This window comes from Mastomys coucha, chromosome X (genome assembly GCF_008632895.1).
Source record: "Mastomys coucha isolate ucsf_1 chromosome X, UCSF_Mcou_1, whole genome shotgun sequence".
Classification (NCBI taxonomy): domain Eukaryota; kingdom Metazoa; phylum Chordata; class Mammalia; order Rodentia; family Muridae; genus Mastomys; species Mastomys coucha.
Window position 1 is genome coordinate 132,355,424 of NC_045030.1, and position 8,817 is coordinate 132,364,240.

Here is an 8,817-nt window from a genome sequence, read left to right on the forward strand (position 1 = left end):
AAAAAAAAAAAACAAAAAACTGGTACATGGCTGCAATCCAAGCACCCAGGAGGTAGAGGCAGGAGACTACATGAAAGCAGCCTGGCCTACATTAAGACCCTACCCCCAAACAAGCAATCAGATAAACAAAGGTTTTGCTAGACACAGTGGCACCTGCCTTTAATCCCAGCACATTGGAAGCATAGGCAGGTGGCTCTCTGAATTTGAGATCAGTCTGGACTACATAGTGATTTAGTGAGTTCTAAGACAGTCAGAGCTACATATTCCATCTCTCTCTCTCTCTCTCTCTCTGTGTGTGTGTGTGTGTGTGTGTGTGTGTGTGCGTGCTTTGTAACTCCAAAACCTAGAATCAAAACTAAAATGTATGAAAAACTGCGGCATATTCATTTAATGTAGTACTCAATAGTAATAAAAAAGAATATACTATTAGTAGATATAACAATGTAACAACAGTAATTAATCTCAAAATTAATCTCTGTTACACACCCAGAGACACAGAGAGAGAGAGAGAGAGAGAGACAGAGAGAGAGAGAGAAAGAGAGAGACAGAGAGAGAGACAGAGAGAGAGAGACAGAGAGAGAGAGAGAGAGAGAGAGAGAGAGAGAGAGAGAGAGAGAGAATAAAAGTCTTGTGTCTACTGAGGGCTTGCATCTTCAAATTGCATTCTTATATGGAAGGAGAGAAAGGGAATATAGTATTTTGGAACAACAAACTAGGTTTAAAGGTCAAGTACCTCTGTGAAACCTGTTTGTTTGTTTTTAATTTTTACTTTGGTTTGAATTCTTATTTCAATTTTATATTTTAGGTTTTTATTGTTTGAAAGTTTCATACATTTATATAACAAATATTAATTTCCTCACTCCATTTCCCTCCTCAATCCTCCTCTTACACACTGAGACCCTTTCCAGTGAGCCTTTCCCATTGTTTCTTTTTGTGTGCGACCCATTGGATTTAATTAATTTCTTACCTGAGCATGGGTAGGAGATTATTTACTAGAGCTAAGGCAGTTAACAGTGGCTACACCACTGAAGAAAATGGCACTCCTCCTCAACCAACCATTAAATATAAATAGTCACTTAAGGAGGAGTAAAGTGTTGACTGTCCAATCCTTCATAGGTCTTATGCCAATAGCCACAGACACAGTGAATTCATGAGTGTCATGGCCAAAAGACATCTTTTTGATGACCCTAATACCATCCTCTGGTCTTAAAGTCTTTCTCTCTCTGCTTTTTTTAAAATTTATTTTATTTTACTTTATTTTATTTGGAAGGGTGTTTTGCATGTATGTCTGTGCACCACGTGTATACACTACCCGAGGAAGCCAGAAGAGAGCAGCAGATCCCCTAGAACTGGAGTTGCGGAGTTGTGAGCAGGGAGCAGTTCAGCTGTTGGGACTAGATCCTCTGGAGAAGCTGCAAGCTCTCTTAACCTCTAGGCCTTCTCTCCAGCTCTCCAACTCTATTCTTTGATATGTTCTGAGCCTGAACCTGTCACATTTAGTGCTGAGCATTCTACCATCATTTAATCTCTGTACCTTGGCCAGTTATGGATTTCTGCATTAACTGCAGCAGGTGCAGTAATAAGCTTTTCTGATAAAGGCTATGTGTAGCACTAATATCAAATGGTAAACAGGACCTCGTTTATAAAAGCTTTTGGTAGAGAGCTTTTAATTTATTCAATTTCCAAAATGACATCTCCTCTTAATATTATCACACAGGAGTTTAAATTTAAATATACAAATTTTGTAAAAATATATACACACAATTGCAAATGGTCTATCCATACAAGGCAAAATTATATCATTGCTTTAAAAAAAGTTTATATATCTAAATTTATGTGAAAATTTGTTAAGATAGGTGCTTCATGTCAAAACAAAATCCAAGATGCAATCAATCTTATTCTACTTTTGAGGCAGATGAATGTATTTAATCAGTATATGTTAAAAAGTGTGAAAATATATTCTGCTAATTAACACATAATATCTGGGGAGATGGACAGTGATTGGGAGTAGTATAAATATGGTAAGGTACCAGTATCTGGTGTGATGCTTAGTTTTATTAGAAACCATAGTCATCAGAAAGGAAAGAACCTCAATTGAGAAAATGCCTCCAGAAGAGGCATTGTAAGCACACAAGCCTTAATTAGTGATTGTTAGTAGAGGGCTCAGCTCCTTGTGGGTGATGCCATTGCAGGCTGGTGGTCCTGGACTGGTCATCCTGGGTTCTATAAGAAAGCATGTTGAGCAAGCCGTGGAGAACAAAACAGTAAGCCGCACCCCTCCATGGCCTCTGTATCAGCTTCTGCCTCCAGGTTATTGCCCTGTTTGGGTTCCTGTGCTGACTTCCTTTCATGATTAAACATTGCTGTGGATGTGTAAGCCGAATCAACCCTTTCCTCCCTAAGTTGCTTTGGTGATGATGTTTCATCACAGAGATAGAAACCCTAATTAGAACAGTATTAGCACTTTATTACAAAATTTTTTATGTATATATTAGAGTTTTCAAGAGCAACGCACACACACACACACACACACACACACAGACAAATGCAAACAGACCACAGACATACAGACACACAGATAGAGACAAACACAGACAAATACACAGACAGAGACAAACACACAGACAAAGACAGATCAGCTCATGTAATCATGTAAAGTGGCAAGTTTCAAAATAGGCAGGGTAGAGACTCAAGTAAGAGCCTATGTGGCAATTCATGTCCAATCTCCTTTTCTAAGAATGAAGGTTTTTTTTTTCAGTTTTTTTTTTCTTTTGCTGCTTTAAATTTCCTAGGCAAGACCTACAACAATACTTTATTCAAAGTCTCCTGGTAGAAAATCTTAAGCTTACCTTCACAGAAACATTTAGAAGAATGGTTAACTGAACATCTATGTATTGTGGCCTAGCCAAGCTGACAGCAAAGTAAATCTCACAGTGTCTAGAATTTCTGCTTAATGCAAGTCTTAAATGGTAAAGCTCTGAAAGAGCTTCTTTGAGAAATTATTGTATGCAAAGTGCCTCTATTTGAAATTTCTAAATTGAGATATAAATATAGGAGACATCTTGGAAAGTGAGTAATGTAATTCTTTCAAATTTTGTAGGAGCTCACAAATAGGAGAGTGAATTGAGTCTCAAAGTAAGCTCAGACAGACTTTAGACTTCAGAATTGGGACTGGGGAAAGACTAAGAGGAGTTAAAGAAAGATTAAATACATTATGATATGAAGATGATGGGACTTTGGGAGTCAGGAGTGGATTACAATGAGGTCAAACAAACTTCGATGATTACAATGATTTCAAACTTCGGTTGTCAGTTTGAAAAGTGGTTGACTTAGGACGGTTAGTCTTGATTGTTCACCTGGGGAGATTTTAATTCACCATCAAACTCCCCTGTAAGTCTATCTCTGAGAGTGTTTCCAGAAGTTTACCTGAAAAGAAAAGGCTTACCACCTTGAATGAAAATGGGCTTGGGTCCAAGACTGAGTAAAAAAAGAAAAAAGTGAGCACCAACATTCATATTTCTTGGTTTCCTGGGAACGCAATGTGATCAGTTCCTTCCCATTAGTGCCAGGATGGCTTCCCTACCAGAATTAGCTGTGTCCTCTAGAATTAGGAGCTAAAAATAAACTCCCGTCCATCTTAAAGTTGCTTCATACCAGGGGTTTTTGTTTGTTTGTTTGTTTGTTTGTTTGTTTTTGCCTCAGCAGTTGAGAAAAGTAATTCATACTAAAGACTGTAAAGAGCCAGGGATGAGGCACTATGGTAGGTGCTCCCTGGAAGAGTTCCAAGCCAGGGAGCTGAGATACTGTTAAGAGCCGCAATACTAGTCACCATAAGGCAATGGTTCTCAACCAGCTGTGGGTTGCAACCCCTTGGGGGTGGAATGGTTATTTCACAGAGGTTGTATATCAGATATTCTGCATATCAAATATTTGTGTTACAGATTCATAACAGTAGCAAAATAGCAGTTATGAAGTAGCAGCAAAAAATAATTTTATGCTTGGAGGGGTCACCACAACATGAACTGTATTAAAGGGTCGCAGCATTAGGAAGGTCGAGAGCCACTGCCATAAGGGGTGAGGTTCTCAATATCTCAGAGCCATCTGGGAACTGTAAGCATAGCAAGCACTGCTTGCTGCTTACTGCTTCTTGTTGTTGTTGTTGTTGTTGTTGTTGCTGCTGCTGCTGCTGCTGCTCCTTGCTCACTGCTGTTAGGACCTGAGGATTAAAACTGTGGCCAAATGAATGCTACAGTTCCTGTGGTTAAAGCCCAGAGCAATAAACCTCCAACCTTCTTTGCCTAGAGCCATAAATCTCTGCCTGCTAAAATCTAGGACAACAGGCCCCTGGATCCCCTTTGCTTGGAGCTGTAAGTAATTAGGCCTTGTGTACTCCGAGGCCTGGGGCTGCCAACACTAGAAGAGCTTGTCCTCGCCTACTCATGGTTTCTATGTGAGTTGAGCAGAAGGACTCCAGCCAGCTGACTTCTAATTCCATTGTTTCTGGGGCTTTCCATTTTTTCCTCACAGTCCTCTATATTCTAAGTGACGAAGACTGTCTTGCTCAGTCTCTTGCCAACACTGTTAGATCATTTCAATGGGGGACTTATTCATTACGAGATTGGGAGTTGGCAGAAAGAGGGAAGCTATTATTTCTGATTTACCTCAATTCATCTTGCCTTGTCTTGTCTGTCTGTCTGTCTCTCCCCTCCATTCCTCTCTCCCATCAGTGACTTTTAGAACTATGGCAGCAGGGTCCCAGAAGAATTGGCTGCTCTTTATCAGAGTGTGACTTCCTCAGGAGAAGCATGATCTACTGTGTTCCTGCTCCGGAGAAAGGCACTACTAGCTGCGGTGGGAACTCATACACACTCTGGCAGCCTAGGCATCGGCATCCTCCTGACTCCCTCAGAGAAGCCACAGAAGGTCATGTTTGCATTCTTACAACTTTAGGGTACTTCTTTGCTTTGGCCCTGCGGACAGTAATATCTGTATTTCCTCACACATATGAGGGTAAATGTATATACATGTGTCTTAACATAGATTAACAGTATAAGGAATACATTAGTTTTAGAGTATTAGGGCATAACCTTCACAACTCCCTTTTATTAAAGGAGAAATCTAAGTTTGGGGTCTAGTCTGTATAATCCCATTCTTTTCTATTTACTCTCATTTGTACTGCATTCTCATTGGCCAGTCCCTTCTTTGACATACAGCATTGCTTTGTGGGTGCTTCCTTTGTGTTCTTGTCCTTACTTTAAGATCTCCAAGTAGAGCCCATTCAAAATTTCATGTTTCAGCAGCAATAGATGAGGTAATTTAAAGATGAGATCATTGAGTAGTGAATATTTACAGAAAAAAACCACACCACTTTAGGAGAGAAGAAGGAATTAAAGGTAAACCAATGATGTAAGGATTTCACCAAATTGTACAGTGAATGAAAAAAGGAAACTGAACATGACTGGTCCCAGGTTTGGGCACCAGATGAATGAAAAGAAGCAATAAAAAAGAAAGAACATGGCTGTCCCTAGGTATAGTGGAAGAAAAAGTTTATTGTGGATACAAGGGAAAGTAAAGCCAGAGGCAGGGACACATGGGAGGGTCCAGAGTCAACATGACCCCAAGCCATGTGAGGAGAGAAGGGAACCAGGTACAAAAACTAGGAGGCCCAAAAGAGGATACATAAAAAGGCCCAGTATCCAAACTGGTTGGATTATATATGGAAGGGAACTGAGGAAGGGAAACCAAGAGACTGGGCTGGAGAAGTTTATGGTAGGAGGCAGGGAATGCCAGCCAGGAGGAACCTGTAACAGATAGGAACTGAGGGATGCTGGGAGAACCTGGAAGTCAGCATCTACTTTAGTATGTTAAATAGGCATCTCAGCCATTTGTCCCAAGCCTGAAACCTAACAGACACCCCAGTGGGCCACAAATAATCTCAAACAACCCTTATTGTTTACTTATTTTATTTTATTTCCCTTTCCTCCCATCTGTGCTATGCCTTCATTTGCTAATAGCTAAGTAAGTTAATCTCATACACCCCTTTCATACGGCATTTAAGCATGACTTCATATATGGTAGTATTAGTTTTCTTACACTACCCTTGCAGAAGCTTCCTTGAAATTCATACATGACTGATTTTTACATGGACAACAGTACTGATTTAATTGCTCTATCAACTCTAACAAATAGTTATTAGGATGAGTCATATATTAAAGAAGATGAAACCAACGTCTGTAAAATTCATGAAGTGTAAGATGTCACAACTAGGATCAAGAGTGGTATGTTGTGACATCAGATCATGTGTCATACATGAAAGAAAGCATTTTATAAATATCTAAACTGAAGGCCTTGTGACTAGGGTCTTGTACATCTTCACCAGAAAATAATGACTACTTCTATTCAAATTAAATAAAGAAAATAAGTAATGTAGAATGCCTGGCCCTTGTGTTATGAGTGCTCTAGGGAATAGCATATAGCTCCTTACTTTAGAATCCCCAAATGAGCGAACATGGGATGCTATGATGTGCTTGGTCTGTTTGGTACTAACTGTGACCTCAGAGTATGGCAAGAGCTATCTATGGCTTTTGTTTGCCAATTACAAATGCACTACGATGTTGCACTTGTTAGCTCTTTTCAACAATGTTAATCACATTTAAAATAAAATCTGTGTTATCTAATAGTACCCCAGAGCAGTCTAACTCATAGAAGTACTACCTACTGGGTATGTAGTATGAGTTTTAGTATCAATGTAAGAAAAAAACAACACTACCAAACATGACAAATTCAAACTTGCATCCCAGTAAACCATGTGTTTGAGGATTCTCTTGGGAATTCATCTGTCTTCGTATGCATATTTGACTGAGATTCATTGGCCCCATTTGCCTCTGAAAGTGATACATTAACCAAGTGGATACTCTTGATTGCTTTCCTTGGTTTCTAAGAACTTAGTTGCCAACTTTTCCTTGTTCTTGAACTTAAAGTGGTTTCACATTTAGTCAGTGTGCATTCTGATGGTCCTAGTCTTTGTTTATAGCCAATGTTGGCTATTGGCCTGTAACTTAGGGTTTGTTATAACACCTGATACAATTTTGAGCTAGATAAATTTACTCCTGTCAGTGCCACAATTTATTATTTCAGCAGCCTGGGAACGCATACATGCATGCATAAACTGCAAAGATTATTCCAGAAAAGAAAATGTATTGAAATATTGAAATAGAATGACTAGAAATTTGACAACTAGGAATGCTTACATTAAAAGGTAGATTTCTGTAGTAATTAAGAAATAATCCTTTCACAAAGTCTTGAACACATAGTGTTCTTGGCAGCTGTGACTAAAGAAGATTGGGCAGTACGGTACATGCTGACTATCATAAAAACAGTGCAGTCAACTAGCAAATGTTAAGACTGGGGATAAAAAGGTTTCATCCACAAGAATGCTCTGTGATGGGAACACCTAATAGGAAAGCATGAAACAAAGTTGATAGACATTAGAGGCAGAGCCATGGTAGGGGAAGCTATTGCAGAGATGCTGAATTTCAGAGAATACAAAGCCTGCACATTCCTTAGTTTACCCACAGCTTTCTTTTGCTCTTTTTCTCTAAGAAGCATTTTAAGAAAGTTTGATTGAAGATTTAAAAATCATATGTAGCCACACACACACACATACACACACACACATCACATCACTTAGACATAGGCTTGTTTTTTATTATTATTAGAGTTATGATGTCTACTTATTCATTTTATGATTATTTCATGTTGTTCAACACCTAAAACATATTGTCAAGAGAAATTACCAAGTAGATCAATTCTGTTTTTTTGTGAGACACCAGCTAGGTCACAGTCTGACAAAGGATCCATACCCAGAATATATAAAGATCTCCTACACATGAAAAAATAGACTAGTGACTATCTGTTTAAAAAGTAAAGACAAATGGCCAATAAAGAAAGCAAGCACACTCCTATCTCTCTCATTTGTAAGCATAGAATTGCAGATTCAAACCTAGAAATGCCATTTTACACCCATTGGCTTGGCAACAGTTTTGAAGTTTGACATTCGCAAGTGTTGGGGATGTGGAACACAGGGGGGACTCTAACATAACACATGGAACTGTGAATTAGTACAACCTCTTTGAAAGCCCATTGAGTCATGGCCAGCAATACTGCTAGTTTCCATGTCCTTAATCCAACAATTCTATACCTGAGCATCCACCCTGAAATCTGCTTTCATACCAGGGCATGGGATTTATTCTTTTTGTAAAGATCTCATAGTGTCACCAATTGTGATGGATTTATTTTTCCTTTTATTGAAAATACATTTTTTTCATATAATATATCCTAATTATGGTTTCCTCTCCCTCTACTCCTCCTAGTTCCTCCTCACCTTCTCTTCCCGTGTATTCACTTGCAGCTTGTTCTTACAGCTGCTGGGCCTGTAAACCAAAACGGAAAAAACACAAACCACAAAACACAAAACACAGAACCACAAACACAGCGGCCGCACCTCAAACACACACCACACTCCTACAAACATACCTCCAAGGGGTCTTCGGGGTTCCTGGGTGTCATGTGTTTCCCGGCCAACACACCACATGAAAGACCCCTGGGGGAGACCCCCACTCAAATCTCGGGAGGACGTGCACCCAAGGAATCACGAGAGACCATCTTGATGTAATTACAAGAGGTATTTTTTACTTTCGGGGTGCTCCGGTTCGGCACCACACCTATCTCATGCAGGAGATAGTGGAGGCGACCACGAGGCTTGAAAGTTAGGGGTTTATATAGGGAAAAGGTCTGAGGGAACAAAGGGATCAGTGT